The sequence below is a fragment of the Rattus norvegicus genome, chromosome 19 (assembly GCF_036323735.1).
Source record: "Rattus norvegicus strain BN/NHsdMcwi chromosome 19, GRCr8, whole genome shotgun sequence".
Lineage (NCBI taxonomy): Eukaryota > Metazoa > Chordata > Mammalia > Rodentia > Muridae > Rattus > Rattus norvegicus.
In genome coordinates, this window is record NC_086037.1 from 34,940,059 (window position 1) to 34,955,574 (window position 15,516).

General features: G+C 52.1%; 1 protein-coding gene across 9 annotated transcripts in view; it reads right to left on the minus strand.

Annotated features, from left to right (window-relative positions):
* The window catches only part of Adcy7 (adenylate cyclase 7), a 59,213-nt gene that overhangs the window by 26,905 nt on the left and 16,792 nt on the right, over positions 1-15,516 (minus strand). The window contains exons 1-2 of one of the 9 annotated variants that reach the window (XM_017601383.3): positions 8,285-9,107; positions 7,807-7,847 (exon numbers count right to left, since the gene is read on the minus strand). The exons of 4 other annotated variants lie outside the window; for them this stretch is intronic. The gene's annotated coding sequence lies outside the window, so the exon portion shown is untranslated. Of the gene's footprint in view, positions 1-2,893; positions 5,851-7,806; positions 7,848-8,284; positions 9,108-9,127; positions 9,286-14,482; positions 14,844-15,516 lie in introns of those variants that run through there. 4 more of the 9 variants (XM_017601381.3, XM_017601382.3, XM_017601384.3 and 1 more) reach the window with 4 other exon arrangements.

A 15,516-nucleotide genomic window follows, 5' to 3' on the forward strand; every position in this document is an offset into this window, starting at 1 on the left:
GAAGAGCAGCCAGTGCTCTTAACTGCTCCAGCCCCTAATCTGGATCTTTTGAGGTGGGAAGGTCCACCTTTAAGGGGACACATCTTCTGATGACAGCCGATATAAAGGGTATGGACAAAGGAAGCTGTGCTCTCTGTCTGCTTGCCCTCTCCCCCTGGCAAGTCCATTCCTTCATTGGCATTAGCGCCTGCTTCTTCAGGATTCCAGAATATACTGAAGTCCAGCTGAGACATCTAGCCGTGTGGACTGAACGACTACTGGACTCTTGGACTTTCCACTGATGGCCAGCCACTGTTGGACAGCTGGACCACAGCCTGTAAGCCATTCTAATAAATCATATATACATATTTTTCCAGTCAGTTCTATTTCTCAACCTTCCAAACACTGCAACCCTTTAATCTATTTCTCCATGCTGTTGCCACTTCATGACTGTAATTTTGCTACTGTTATGAATTATGATATAAATATCTGATATTTATATATGATATATATGATATGTGACCCCTATGAAAGGGTCATTCAACCCAAGAGCTCATGCCCCTCAGGTTGAGAATCGCTGTTCTAGAGAATCCTGACTAATCCACAGGCTAACTCCCCATTCCGTGACCACCAAGAGGAGAAATGACCTTAAATCAAGTGACCACACACAGATCCCACCTGGAGACAGCCGCTCTAGTCCTATAGAAGCCCCACATGGGAGAGCCATCTTGCACCATGTGTCTAATCTGGTGTGCCTCAGATTTGGGATAACAGGGTGGAGGGACCAGAGTGGGCAGGCTGCTGGACATAGGAAGACTCGGGGAGGTCACAAAGGACACAAATGGCCAGCTGCCAATAGAAGCTTCAAAGAAAGGTGTCCAGGAGAGAACAAAGTCCTCAGTGGCTTAAAGCCCAGGGTCCCCGGGAGCCTGCTCAGTGCCCAGCTCTTTCTCTCCCTGACTTCATAGCACAGGTCCAGACACAGAATGGGAAAGGGCTAAGTCTAAGGCAGAGGGGGAGGCTCCCACGCCCAAGTAGCTGTCCACAGGCACGGATCTAGCCAGGCATTCTGAACACAAGCCCAGGCTTCCAAAGGCCTCACCAAGTAGGCACATTGCAGATGGCTATCTAGGAGAATACTGTCTCCTCTAGGCTGGCAGTTCAGGTCTGTTAGCATGAACTCGTCTGTATCTGGGCAAGCCAGTCTCAAATCCATAGGAAGTGCTAATTAAGCACCAGCCGTGTGTGCTCAGCTGCAGAACAGGATGAGGCCCATCCCTGGGTAGTGCCCAGCCAGGACAGCCTGAAGAAGCTGTGAAGTAACTGCCCACACAGTCACCCCGTTTCCGAACAAATGCAGAGCTGAACTCAGAGAGGCACTGCAGCTTCCCTAACAGCACACAGCTGGAGGTGCGTGCCAGAGAGCTGGGATTCAAACCACAGCTCCCGGACCCAGGCTCCTCCACTGCCACTCCAGCGGACTAAACCAAATGCCACAAGCACGCAAACAGCCGTCTTGCCTGACCCTCTGGTCCAGTGCCAAACACCAGTGGGCTGGGATTGCTGGGCTGAAAAACCCCAGACACCAATGGCCGAGACAGGTCTCCAGAGACGCTCCTCTAAGTGAAGCCAGGCCTAAGCACTGCACACACATATCCCTCGTCTGGTCCCAGACATGACCGGTCTCTCCAAGCACAGAGCCAGGTTGAGGAGCTGCAGAAAGAGCAGCCCCCAACCCCACACACATAGGAAATCAGGCCTGGTAAGCATTTTTATTTGTGAATTTAATTTGACCACTTCCTGGGCAACCGTGGCCCACGATGAAAATAGACAATGGGGATGCATCGGGCACAAGGATTCGGCCCACCCAAGGGTCTCGTTCAGCTTCTAGGATAGCTGGGCAGAGAAACGCAGGCCTACGGCTAGAAACTAAGTTTCCCTCTGGTCTGCTGAGAGCATCAGGAACCCAGAAGCAGCAGCCGTTTCCCTGGGCAGGGCTTTACCCTGAGCCAGTTCCAAGGCTAGACCCAGACACATCGTACCAGGACATGGTTCAAGGCTCCCCGGGAGAATCACCTCCTCCTTCCAAACACTGCATTCACTGGCTACTGAGAACTCTTGGCCATGGCTCCCTCGAAATCCCTGCAGCCGGACTGAGGGAATGGCCCAGCGGTAAGAGAACGTGCAGACAGGAGGATATGCATTTACGTGTAAAAGGCTGAGCACATTCTCACACACTCCTGAAAACCCAACACTTGGGGCCAGGCACAGACATGTGACTCTGGGGCTTGGTGACCGCCAGCCTCATCAAAAAGCAAAGCGCTCCAGGCTCAGTGAGAGGCCCTGTCCTTAACTCTGCACACTCGCCTGTAGGCGCTGCTCCTATTTCCTGGATGTGGGAAACCAACAACAGAGAGGCTCAATCGTTGCCACGGTCACAAAGCTAATAGACAGAAATCTAGGACTTGAACACAGGCCGTGCACAGTCCATTCCCCACCCTAACAACCTAAGAGAACTAACAACCAGAAAGCCATACATAGCACTTCAGAATGCCATCCCGTTTCCTGCCCCTATTCCGCAGCTCTAAGACACCACAATGGTAAAAAAGGGTAAGGGTTAACTGGAGGTCATCAGATACTCCCTCTGTCCTACAAGCGACAGGATCCAGGAGGGGCGCCTCATCCAGGAAGCCCTCCGAGGCACACACTTGTTCTTTTCCTCTACTCCAGGCAGGGCCGGGACCTCCTCACCAACCCTGACTAGTGGCACCCAGGTTCCTGAGTAAGATGGTGACAGGAGGCAGGAGGCTGGGGCGTCATAGACTGAGCTTTCAGTCTGCTTGGGAGAGCCACCCCCAATGGAAGACAGCAGCAGCATGTTCTAAAACACCCATCCGTGTGCCCACTTCCTTACCTACACAGAGCCAGCAGGAACCCCAGTCCAGCTTCTTCAGCAAGAATGGAGCTGCAGAAGGCCTGGGGCCCTTCAGAAAAGGGAAGTGGGGGCCTTGAGGCATGAGGGCCCCTCTGTAGGCCTGTGAGGAAGAGAGGCCCCACCAGGCCTCAGCCCCACCCTGCTTGGCAATCTATTCTTGCCACACCCACAACAGACCCTGTTCCCAAGCCTCAGTGGAGTCACTGGGGAGCATCACCAGCAGACTCTTCATTGCTGAGAATGTCTCCCACCAAGCCGTCTCTTCCAGAAGGGCCTGAGTTCCATGCTAGAAGCATCAGAGGCACCCGGGGAAATCCCAGGACCAAGCGATCCCATTCTATGGCCTCTCTCCTAGGGCCTCCATTCCCAGCTTGGTGGTGGTCCCAGAGCCCTGGGGGGGCCATGACTTCCAGGCATCTCTCTAGCTCAGCACCTGCTAGTCAAACCCCAACTGGACCCAGACAGAATATATTTTTCTATCTGTCCTACAGATGGTCCCAGTGAGTCTTTTGAAATAATGGCAAGTGTAAGTCTGGGACAACTCAGGGTGGGGGATACAGGGGACAAGGCAGAGAAAGCAGCCATCAGCCAAAAAGCAAGAACCCAAGGGTAGAGGAGCAGAGGAGCCCGTGGCCTGCTGCCCTCCATAGCTCCGGAGTGTTGGGGTTCGGGAAGCTCTGTACTTGTTGGTGGAGGGGCAGCGTTGCTCAGACTCTGGAAGGGTCCTAACTTTCTCTGGATGGACAAGAGGTCTACAAAGTTACAAGCCCGCTAGGCCAAGCTCGCAAGGAAAAGGAATAGGTGAGTCCAGAGCTAAGAGCCAACCTAGACTGAGGAAGTCCTTCAGGACCAAAACTGAGCAGCGAGGCCCAGTCTAGAAGGGTTAGTATGGTAGGACCGGGCTCCAGGGTGCCTTTTGCCGACCTCTATCTTCTGAGGAAAGCCTGCCGAGCCCCAGGTAGAGCAATCATTAGACTCCAATGCAACCAGCTTCAGCCTTCTGTTTCCTCCAGGGTGGCTTCACCTGGTCCCAGCCTAAGTTGGGCTTCAATTTTCCCTCTTTCAAAAAAAAAGGCAGTATGTCAGACTATGAGGTCTCAGCTTTACCTGGCCTCTGCTGGACCTGGGGTAGAAGCTGCCTCACTTGGTGAAGAATGAAGGTTGAGGACCAATCAGGGGTGGGCTTGGAAAAAAGTGGTCCTAAGCACTACAAGTCTCCCTTCTCCCACTGCTAAACAGGAGCCAGCCTCCTCAGCCTCTCCCACGACCTTGTGGCTTTTTTCCATGTGTGGGTCACAGAGGGTTTGGGACACCCGCCTACGGAGACCAGAAGAAAGCATCAGATCTCTTTGCCACTGGAGTTACAGGTGGCCATGAGCCACCAGATCTAGGAATTAAACTTCAGTCCTCTGGAAGAGCAGCAAAGAGCCCTTAACCACTGAGCTATCCCTCCAGCCCCCAATCGTTGGTAACAAGATGTTACTATGTTGCTCAAACTGTTTCAAACTCAAGATCCTTCTGTCTCAGGCTCAGAAATGCTGAGCCCTGAGATCACAGGAGTGGGTTAGCATAACTTCTCTGTCAAAATGCACATACAACAGATATGTCTATCAGTCTGCTGAGGGCTGGTGGATCTGTCCTGGAATGAGTACCCTGCTGGTCATTCATTTGTTCCCTCACTGATTCCCTTGGCACACATTCCAAAAACAGTAATAACACCCGTATGCCAGGCACGTGGCCAGGGCCAACTACCCAGGACAAGCCCTAAGGATGCAGGGCCCCATACCATGTCTGCTGGGACTCTGCACACAAGGGGAACCAGACAGTGTGCTAACTGACTCATGGCCAGCCAGACTTCCCAAGGAGCATCAACTTTGTCTCCACCTCTTCTTCTTATTTTTACACTCATTTAGTTAGTTTTTTAGGTCAGAGGGCAACTTGGGGGGAACATCTTTTTTTTCACTACATGGATCCCAGGACTAAACCTAAATCATCAGTCTTGGTGACAAGTACCTCTACCCCGTGAGCCTTCTTCCTGGCCTGCCCCCACCCTCCTATTACTCATGATAAATGTTGCCATCCACAGTTCAGAATGGAAACTTTCGCACCCACGCAGAGCAGAGTTTTGATCCCCTTTCCCTTGATAAGGAAGAACAGAAAGGAGGTCTAACTGGCCTCCTGGACCTCATTGGTTGACAGGTCCAGCCCACACAGCAGTCCGGGTGGCTGCCTGATGGCTTCATGCTTTGCACAAAGCCTCACCCAGAACTGAGTTGCTCTGATGCACGGAAGGAAGGAGAAAAGCTGTTTCCCCAATAATCTAGAGGGCAGCAAAAATGAGTGTGTGAGTCCTTGAGGAGGGCAGAGGGCTGGCCAGAAGCTCAACCAGCAGGATGAGTTCTACAGAGCACAGGAGACTGCAAGCATTCCATGTCAACACTGACACAGCTAAGGCCAGACTGTCTGTCTGTCTGTCTGTCTGTCTGTCTTCCTTCCTTTCTTTCTTTCCGTCCCCCCCTCCCCCAGACAGGGTTTCTCTGTGTAGCCCTGGCTGTCCTCGAACTCAGAGATCCACCTGCCTCTATCTCCTGAGTGCTGGGATTAAGTGTCCACTTTCACTACCAGGCCGGTTCAGGCCTTCCTAACCTGATTCAAACGCAGGAGTCATAAAGATTGGCAGATTCAAGCGTTTAGATAAACAAAATTTACTAGTTGTTTCTTTTTAAAGTACTAAAAGAATAATCAGCAAAATAACCCATGGGCAAACATGTACTGCTCACATCACTGGGAGCTAATCCCCTTCATATACGAGGAACACCTTCAAACACATTAAAAAGACTAAGAGTGAAGCAAGGTCACAAACAGAAAGGACAGAGAAAAGCCAACTCTAAAAGCTTTTAAATATTTGGAAAAGAATATGACATCACCTATACTAAGTACAGGAAATGTAAGTTAAAATATTTGCTTATTATATATAAGTACACTGTAACTGTCTCCAGACACACCAGAAGAGGGCACCATATCTCACTACAGACAGTTGTGAGCCACCATGTGGTTGCTGGGATTCGAACTCAGGGCCTCTAGAAGAACAGTCAGTGCTCCTAACCACTGAGCCATCTCTCCAGCCCCAAGTGCAAGTTAAAACTACCATGAAAAACTACTTTACCTGTCTGATTGGCAAAGATGAGCTTACTTTAAAGTCTGTAAAATGGGCACCCACATTCACTCCTAGCAGGAATGTGTGTCAGGACTCACAGACACCTTAGACTTAGCAACTCTATTGCCATAATTGATTATGTACATACTCTTGCATGTATATGGGGACACATACAAGAGTCTCTGCCCCACGGTTGACAGCACACCAACCATGAATGTGTGTCTCCCACTCAGGGCTGGTGCAACACATCTCTGTGGTAGAATATGTGCAGATGACGCCCACGGTGTGCACCACTTCCTGGGAAAACTCCACAGGCCAACGTGGATACAAACTAAACCAAAACACATCCCCTCCAACCCTGCACCCCCAAATCTTCTCTGGTCCTAATAGTTAAGTCTCAGTTCTGTCTACCCTCTCTTTCTATTGTCATATTGTCTGTGCAATTAAAAACAGTTTTAAGGGGTTGGGGATTTAGCTCAGCAGTAGAGCACTTGCCTAGCATATGCAAGGCCCTGGGTTCGGTCCCCAGCTCCGAAAAAAAGAAAAAAGAAAAAAAAAAGAAAAAAAAACAGTTTTAATAGAAAAAGTGACCCCTGGCGCTATCGGATACAGCTGCATAACCCCCCATGCCTCAGTTTACTCTTTTGGAAATGGAGAGGAGGAGAGAGCAGTCTGACCCTTTGAGAGGGCGTCATAGGGTCATGCAGTCAAGGTGTTGAGCCAGCATCTGGCACCGACTGAGGCCATCTACATGTTACTGTTACTACACCAACAGAAAGTACCAGAGATATGGGAAGAAGTGAGCCAGGAAGAACCCCCATCTCCAATCCTGTCTGAAGCCACAGCCTGACTCCTGGAGAGGACAGAACAGACATCGCTACCTCAAAATGCCTTTGAGGGTTCAAGGCAACAACAGGGCTGATATCTTGGGTTCAGTCCAGCCAGGCCCAGAGGAAGTAGCCATACGGTGACTTCGGCCCAGGCTCCTCAGCAGAGGGAGCTGGCAGGTGACATCCCAGAGAGTGCCGGACACTGCCCTATGCTTCCCAGGCTTGCTGACAGACAGGAAGTGCTCTGCAGCCTCTGGACATGGCCGGGAGAAAAAGCGGTCTGCCTTCTTCAGAGCCTCCAGTGTGGGCTCCAGGAGCTACTACAAGCCTTGGCATAGCCCCCCTCGCTCTCGTTCTCTCTCTGCACTCAATTTATTAATTTCTTTTTAATTTTTATTTATTTGTATTTATAGTGTATGTGTGTGTGTGAGACCTTCGTGTGGTGTGTGCACCCTATGTATGCCTGGTTCGAGGAGACACCTGGTCTCCCCGGAACTGGACTTGGAAATGGTTGTAAGATACCATGGCTGCTGGGAATTGAACTGAGGACCTCTGGAAGAGCAGCCACACCCTTTACCAACTGAGCCACCTCTCCAGCCCTAAACTCCATTAATATTATTTTATGTGTGTGTTTTGCCTGCATATATATGTATGTGTACCATGGGCGCCTGGAGCCTTCGGAGGTCAGGTCAGAGCTCCTAGAACTGGAGTTAGGGATCACTGGGAGCCGCCATGTGGGTGCTAGGAATCAAATGCAGGTCCTTTGTGAGAGCAACGGTGTTCTTAACCGCTGAGCCATCGCTCCAGGCCTCAGGCTCATTCTTGCCTTTTCGCCTGCATTCCGTGACACACGGTCCAGAGCGAGCTGGCCACAGAAAGCTAGACACACATCCACAGGGCCTTACCACGGGCAGTGCTAAGATGTCTCCTCTTCCCTTTAAAGCCCCTGTACACAGGAACAAGTCAGCATCCAACAGCAGTGGGCCTCACCCTCCTAACCTTTACTACATACAGTTCCTCATGTCGTGGTGACCCCAACCATAAAACTATTTTCATCACTACTTCATATCTGTAATTCTGCTGCTGCTTTGAATCATAATGTAAATATTTTTAGAGTTAGAGGCTTGCCAAAGGGGTCGTGACCCACAGGTTGAGAACCTCTGTCTTACAGGGGTTGGGGGAGGGGAAAGCTGCTGGCTAAGGGGCCTCTCTCTGCGCTGCACTGATGAACTTCCTTTAGGAAATGCTAGCTTTGGAGTCTCCCAAACCCAGCTTAGAACTCCTCCTCAGGAAGTTTCCCCAGACCATGGTGGCAACTCCCCCTTTCTGGCAGTCAGGGGCCCCACTTCCAGGGTGGAGAGACCTATCAGGGACCAACCTGACCTTTTCCTCCTAGATGTGGGGAGAGGCGAGGTCAAGAACATAAGCCTGGCTCTCGTGGTCTCCACAGCTGTCCCCTGGAAGCTTCCAGGTAGAGATACCTTCTTCCTTGGGGAAAGGAAGCAAGAAGATGGCTCCCAGCACCAGACTGTGACTATGTGCCTCAGTTTCTAGGCCACTCTGGGCAGGGAACAAAATTCACAAAAACAGTTCAGCTCCACCTCCTTCTGCACAGCCCTACAGGCCAGGGATTTCCTCACCTTCTCCTGGTCTGCTCACTCCAGGGTTCCTGAGCTGTCCTACTTTTCCAGCAAAGGACTAATAGGCAGACATGAGCAGCCTGCCCCACCAAAACCCAGTAGGCTACCTAGGAAGTCCCAACAGCAAGCCTGAGGCTACCACCCACCTCAGAACCCCCAACAGCCCACACAGCAAGTATCATCTGTAGAAAGGCCTCTCTAGTCCGAGGTCCTGAAAGACTGTTCCCAGGCTTCCTGAGACCCCCATAAGGCCAGTAGGACCTGTCTGTCATGGGGGAGGGGCAGGCCTGAGAGCCTGAAGAGCTAGCCTTCAGGGAATCCAACTGTGTCCCCTAAACCGCAGCCTGACTTCCAGAGCCACACTCACCCACGGGCTCTGAGGTCCTTCCTGAAGCCTGGGTACCCTCCACTGGTCTCCCCAATCTCCAGCCTTCCAGAGCTAGGCTGTAGGCTAGACACTAAAGACTCACACATAGCCTTTGTCCCAGCAGACCCTGCTCCCTAAACCCTGGCCTCCCCTGAGGACAACCTTCAGGGACCCTTGTACCTGGCCGGAACACAAAGAACCCCATCCCTCTTCGCTTACCCCGGCCCAAAACTCTCTCGGCAACTTCTCGGGTCTTCCTGGTGGCTGTGGGTTTTGACTGATTTTGCTTCCCCAAATAAGCCCCGCCCTTTCATCACTGGGTCTGCGTGGCCTGAAAATGCTGCCCATCACCCGCCTCACCCTGCTCCTACCCTGCTGAGACAACTCCTCCAGGAAGACCACTTGGTCCCTCCCACCTGCCTTCCCCAAGGCTGCCCTGGCCTGTTGCTGTCTGGGCGTAAGGTGCCTTCTCAAAAAGCTGCACACTGCCCAGCGTCTTGCAAAGCAGGCAGGCGGATCCTACTCCACACTGTAATAGAGCCAGCATCCAGCGGGCAGTGAGTGTAGGCAGGCCCAAGTGCGGGGTCCCACCTGACCTCCACAAAGCCACCTTCTGCGTCGACAAGTGCTAAAAGAACTAAGGGGTCCACCCACAGTCAGGCCCCAGGCCCGTCACCAGTTCCTCCCTGGACTCCTGCCCTACACCAGTGTAAGGTGCTGAAGCCACAGGAAGCCACGTGACCAACTTACTAAGTGAGGAAAGGAAATGGGAGGGTGGGCAAGGTGCAGCTTGTGCTTGTGTTGTGTGGAAAAACAGCAACGCCTAGAGGTTCAGAGTGCAAGTTCTGAGCTCAGACACCTGGAAGGTGCTGTGTGGCCTCAGCCACATTTAGTAACCTCTCTGGGCTTCAGCCTCCAGATACAAAGAATGAACCAGCCGTGGTACCTATAAAAGACGTCAGCAGCAGCACCATGACCTCGAAGGGTCATGCCAGCCTACTCTAAACATGAGGTTTGCAGCCTAAGAAACCTTGACTCACAAGGACCAGGAACCTCTTCCCAGAGGTGCCCCAAGCAGCAGGGCAACCTTCTCCCTGAGTCTCCTCACACTCCTGGGAAACGGATGTAGCTACGCCATTCTGCCCCCCACATCCCCATCCAAGCGGTGGCTCTAGGGAGTCGAGGTGTTCCTAAAGAGGCTGCCTCTCATCGGTCAGGGCCCCATTAGAGCAGCACCTCCAGCCCACTTCAAAGAGAGCCTCCTTCCCAGGCAGATGGGGTCCTGGAGACAGGTGTGGGGAGCAGGGTGGGCCGCCTGTCCCAGCACCTTGTGATTGGTAGCAGGGCCAGCCAGCCTGCACAGAAATGAAAAGATTGAGACCCAAAGGACAAGGTGACATTCTTAGAAAATGGTGGTACTCAGGAGAGACTCCCCTTTTCTGAGAAGAAGAGGAGGGGGTGATGGGGGAGAGGGATTTGTAAGGGTGGGACTGGAAATAGAGAACGGGGTTTGTGATCAGGATGTAAGGTGAATTAAGTGATTGATAGATAGATAGATAGATAGATAGATAGATAGATAGATAGATAGATTGACAGATAGATGGGTAGGTTGATAGATAGATGATAAATAGATGACAGATAAATAGATGACAGATAGATAAATAGATAGGTTGATAGATAGATGGGTAGGTTGATAGATAGATGATAAATAGATGACAGATAAATAGATAGATGATAGATAGATAGATAGATAGGTTGATAGATAGATGATAGATGACAGATAAATAGATGATAGATAAGTAGACAGATAGATAGATAGATAGATAGATAGATAGATAGATAGATAGATAGATATAGATAGATGGATGATAGACAGATAGATAGGCAGACAGACATATAGACAGAAAATGGAGAGAGACAGAGATGTCCACCTGATGGGTCCCAAGTCCATATTCTCCTTGCTGAGCGAGAGATAAGCGTGTGGACAGAGCTATGCCATCCCACAGCATTCATGGGGAAATGCGTGCTGGCCCGGATACTGCAGAGCCCGAGGCCCTAGGTTGTCCCACCTGTGCTCCAGAACCCTGTGCTTCTCCTACTCCCCCTAGGAAGCTGACGTAAGTCATCTTAGCCCAGGACATGAGACTAAGCCACTTCCAAGGTAAGCAGTCAGGCGGTGACCCTGGAAGACAAGGGCCTCAAATAGGACACTGTAGACCAGATAGGCGCAAGGCTCTAGATGCATCACTGGCACCTTTCCATCCCTTCCGGGAGACTGGTGCTCCCCAGATCCCAGCCTGTCATTATGCAAAGGGGGCATAAGCTCCTTCCTTCCATGGCCCTCTGTCCCAGGGCCATGGTCACTCTGTAAGGACCAGCTGGGTGCTGGTGTCCAGGGAGAAAGCAAGGAAGGTGGCACCAGCAGCTCAGAAAACACTGCTGAGAAATGGCGTACAGTAGCAGAGATTTCTAAGAGGCAAGGCACTTCTCCTACGTGGCTAGCCCCAGTAGGGGTGAGGGACGGGGATGGGCACGGAGACGTAAGGAGAGGACACAAGAGAGAAGATGTCTAGTGATCTCAGGAACCTGGAACAGTAAAGGGGCGGGGGTGATCACAGCCAAGGGTACAGCCTGCTGCCGCATGGAAGCCCAGACACACGGAGCTGTCTCCTCAGTGGACCCCAGTACCCCTGAAAGGCGTCCTCTCAAAGGAGTGCCAGCCAGGTTAAGTGTACAATTGTGGTGTGGAGCCTGCACAGGTGGGCAGCGAGACTACCCTGACAAGCAGCCGGGGAATGCCAAGCTGGTGTTGTGAGCAAGTCAGGGGGCTGGCCAAGAGTGGTAAGGGGACAGGGAGGCCTTGGAAGCCTACGGGGATCACAACTGATCTCTGCAGAGGAGAAACTGGCCTTACACTGTTAGAGGTCTCAATACCATGGACCTCCTATTGCGTCCAGACTGGCCACCCCCATCCTGTGCTGAGCAAAGGACCTGGGTCAAACCGACACCCAGGCCACACTACATATATCCCACAAGGACAGCAGATGACAGCAAGAAAGCCCTGGTCTAGGTATCCCTGAGGAGAGCTTGCTAGGGAAATAGATCTCAAGACCAGGCTGCTTCCCATTCTATCCACCATCTAGTGCACCTAGCAGAGGATTTGAAGAGCAACAGCCCCTTCAGCCAAGGTGGGTCTGAACCAAGATCGGTGAGGGCCAGCCGTGACGCAATGCTGAAACCCTGAGCGGCAGCAGGTTGAGCCGGATGCCTGTGGGTAGCCAGAAGTGCTGTGCCACCCGCCAGGGCAGAAGGTCAAAGGACGAGAACAGAGCCCATGCACCATCCCTCCCCCAAGCCACAGTGGATGCTCTTCAAGCCCGTCCAATACAGAGCACATGTCAGAACCTCATATTTACCTCTGGGGTATCGTCAGCTCCGTCTTACAGATGAGAAAACAGAAGAACAGAGAGAAAGGTATCAACAAGGGACTCGGACTGTCCCAGAGCTGCCCACTGACCTTGCCTACCCTCAATGCCTATCTCCCACCCAAGGCAGAGGGGACCCCTTCATATGACAACACCAGCATTTTTGGAGAGCCGGGGACCAACAGCAAACTGTTTCACAGGCCCAGAAACAGGCTCCACTCTTTGCTGGTCCTATACAATGAAGTATAGCACTGTCCCAGTGCACCTGTCTGCTGGGGTTAGACACAACCGTATGTTCAAGAAGGCTGGACCTGGCTAAGGGCTCAGGTAGTCAGGCAAAAGCCAAGCCCCACGTCACCCAGCCATCTCACAGTGAGTCCAAAGACAGCAGTCACACTATCATAGGCACCTCTCTTCAAGGAAGCCAACCACGGTTAGTTCCCCCCACACACACACACACACAAAACAGTTCTCTTCTTTGACCCTGAACCTTTCCAAGAAGGATCGGGTATCCTGACCCCATCCCCATCCCCCAGCATGGTGGCCCACTACCCTTGTCATGTGCAGGTTGGGACGGGAGGAGGGAAGACTTGATCCAGAAGAACAAACACCCCCAGCCTCTGGTTCTTCTGTAAACTGAGTGGTGATTGACTTTGACTATATGGGCCAAGAAACAGAATTGTGAGGGTGTTCACATGTCCGTCCGACAGCATCAAACTGAACCTCTGTCCTCCAAGAGAGGCCTTTGTTTGTCACCACTGCCTTCCCCTTACCACATCCACCTCCATTCTCTAGAGTCCCAGGCCCATGTCCTAACATGGAGACCTTTCAAAGTCACTTCCAGCTCTCGTGGTGTGGCATTTCCTCCTTCCACTGCAACCTTCCTGCCTTCTCTCTCCACACAGACACCTGGGAGAGGGAGCCCCAGACCTCACAGCACTCCACAGAGATGAGGAGACCCCAAAGCTGAACTTCCTGCAGCAGGCCTCGTTTCAGACTTCCTCTGAAACCCAGCCAGCTCTTACCACTGCGGTCTCCACTCTCCAAGACAAAAACACATCTCACGCTAGATTCAGTGTCTTCAGTATTTCCCCCCCCCCAAAAAAAAATCGCTCAAACGTTAAGTATTTATCCTAAATGCGTTTATTCGCACACAGGCTGAGAGCTCCCCAGTAACAACACAAGGCCCAAGCCCTGGGGCCCCTGGGTCTACACTGCCCTTGCAATCACCTATAGAGCAGAGAGTGCAGAGTGCTCAGGGTGAGGTAGAGCCTTCTAGACAGAGCCTACACTACTGTCTCCTGTCCAAGCCTTCGAGGTACGTCTTAACCCCCATCCAGACGCCATGCCACCCTCTCCCCAAGGGAGAATGATGTCTGTGCCTGCCCCTGAACAAGCTAAGGTACCAGCTCCACCCTCTGCTGTGTGCGTGGGACCCCTCTAGTTAGGCCGCCAGGGGCCTTGGGCCAGAGGGAGGGAAAGAAAAAGTTTCCTTTTTTTTTTAGACATCTTGGATTTCTCTCTTTCTTAAGTGTGTATCACTTTCAGAAGATGCTTTTAAATTTTTTCCTCTTTTACTTTTGGTGCTCTGGACGAACCGTGTGCCTCGGAGTTACACCCCGGCTTCCACATTCAGAATTTTTTGTTGTTGTTGTTGTTGCTTTGTTTAGTAGGTTTTATTGGTAACTTTCATTTTCTGTGAGAAAAGCAAGGGGTACTTGTAAATGTAAAATAATCCCAATCGTGAAAGAAACACGGGCATCTGAGGGCAAGCAGCTCGCAGAAGTCCAGGTAACAGGACCAAGAGAGGAACATCGTTGCCTAAGACCCTGGCAGAGCCGTTTTGGGTTTGTTTTTTTTTTTTTTTTTTTTTGTTAGTTTGTTTGTTTTGTTTTTTTGTTTTGCCAAGCTGGAAAAAGCCAGGGCCAAGCTGTCTGGGTTCCCCACTGAGGAACCGCCCTCCTCGATGCTTGCCCAAGAGGCTGAGGAGCCCCCTCTCCCTGCCAGCCAGCCAGCCCAGCCCACCAGCAGCCAGGCCTGGGCTCCTCTCCTTCCCACGCGCCTGGATTCCAAGGCCTGTCCTGCTGGCCCCGGGGGCCCAGGTCAGAGAACAGGCGCCATCCGGTGCTGTGCCGGAATCGCACTTTACCTGGCTCTTCCGAGGCACCGAAGCTGCCGAGCCAAGCTCTCTGCCTGCATGGAGGCGGCTGGGACCTTGATACCTTGACTCCAAAGGCGGTCAGTCTCACTCATGGGTAGGCTCCTTCCACCGGCTACCTAATAAAAGTGAGTCACATCTGGGACCCACCACTTCCTGCTCGGCAGGGGCGGTAGGGTAGCGGCAGAGGGCTAGCGAGCTAAGGCTGGGCCCTCAGCTCTGCTCAGTTCTTGCTGTGGTGGGGGTGTGAGGAGGGCCCCTCTCCCAGTCGGGCGAGCCAGCCACAGTCGTGGGGGAGCTACCAGGCCAAGTTCCCAGCTCCAATGACTTCATGGAAATTTGAAGCTTGAAGCTGGAACAATTTAAAAAAAAAAAGATAAAACAAGAAGTGAAAACCTCCATTAGAAGCCCCAAGACGACTGCTTCAACCAGAGAGCAGATGCATCCTTCTCGAGCAATTAAAGCAGACAGTCTGGCACGAGCCTGAGCTTCTTTCTGGCTCAGCCACGCCCAGATAGGCCCCTTCCCTCACCGGACTCATTCCACCATAGTGAAGTGGTGGCCTGGGGCACCCGTCTGAGAAATCACAGATCTTTCTGCTCTGTCCCAGTTGGGACTAGGGTAAGGTCCAGGGTCAGCCTCAGGATTCTGATTCCAAAACAGAGACCCTGCCTGGAGACCGCCCAACAACCACGGCCATCAGGAGCCCAGGACTCAAATCTGGGTCCCTCTATCATGTCGGGCCTCACTTCTTCCTGCGGTCACTGGGGAGCTCAGGAGTAACACAGCAAACTGCAAAGGGCTGGGAGGCAGGGAACAGAAGTCTCCAAGGACAGATAGCCTGGTCCTTGCAGCCTTCCCTGCACCCAACCTGGAGTGCTGGAGTTATTGTCTACCTTTTCTCCAGACACCCCAACTCCATGTGAGCGCCTCAAAGCAAGTCATGTCTCCTCCTCCCACAATGTGGGGCATTCCTGGTATGGTCTCCAACCTCTACCTTTCTGCCTTGTGAGCTGTCTTCCCAC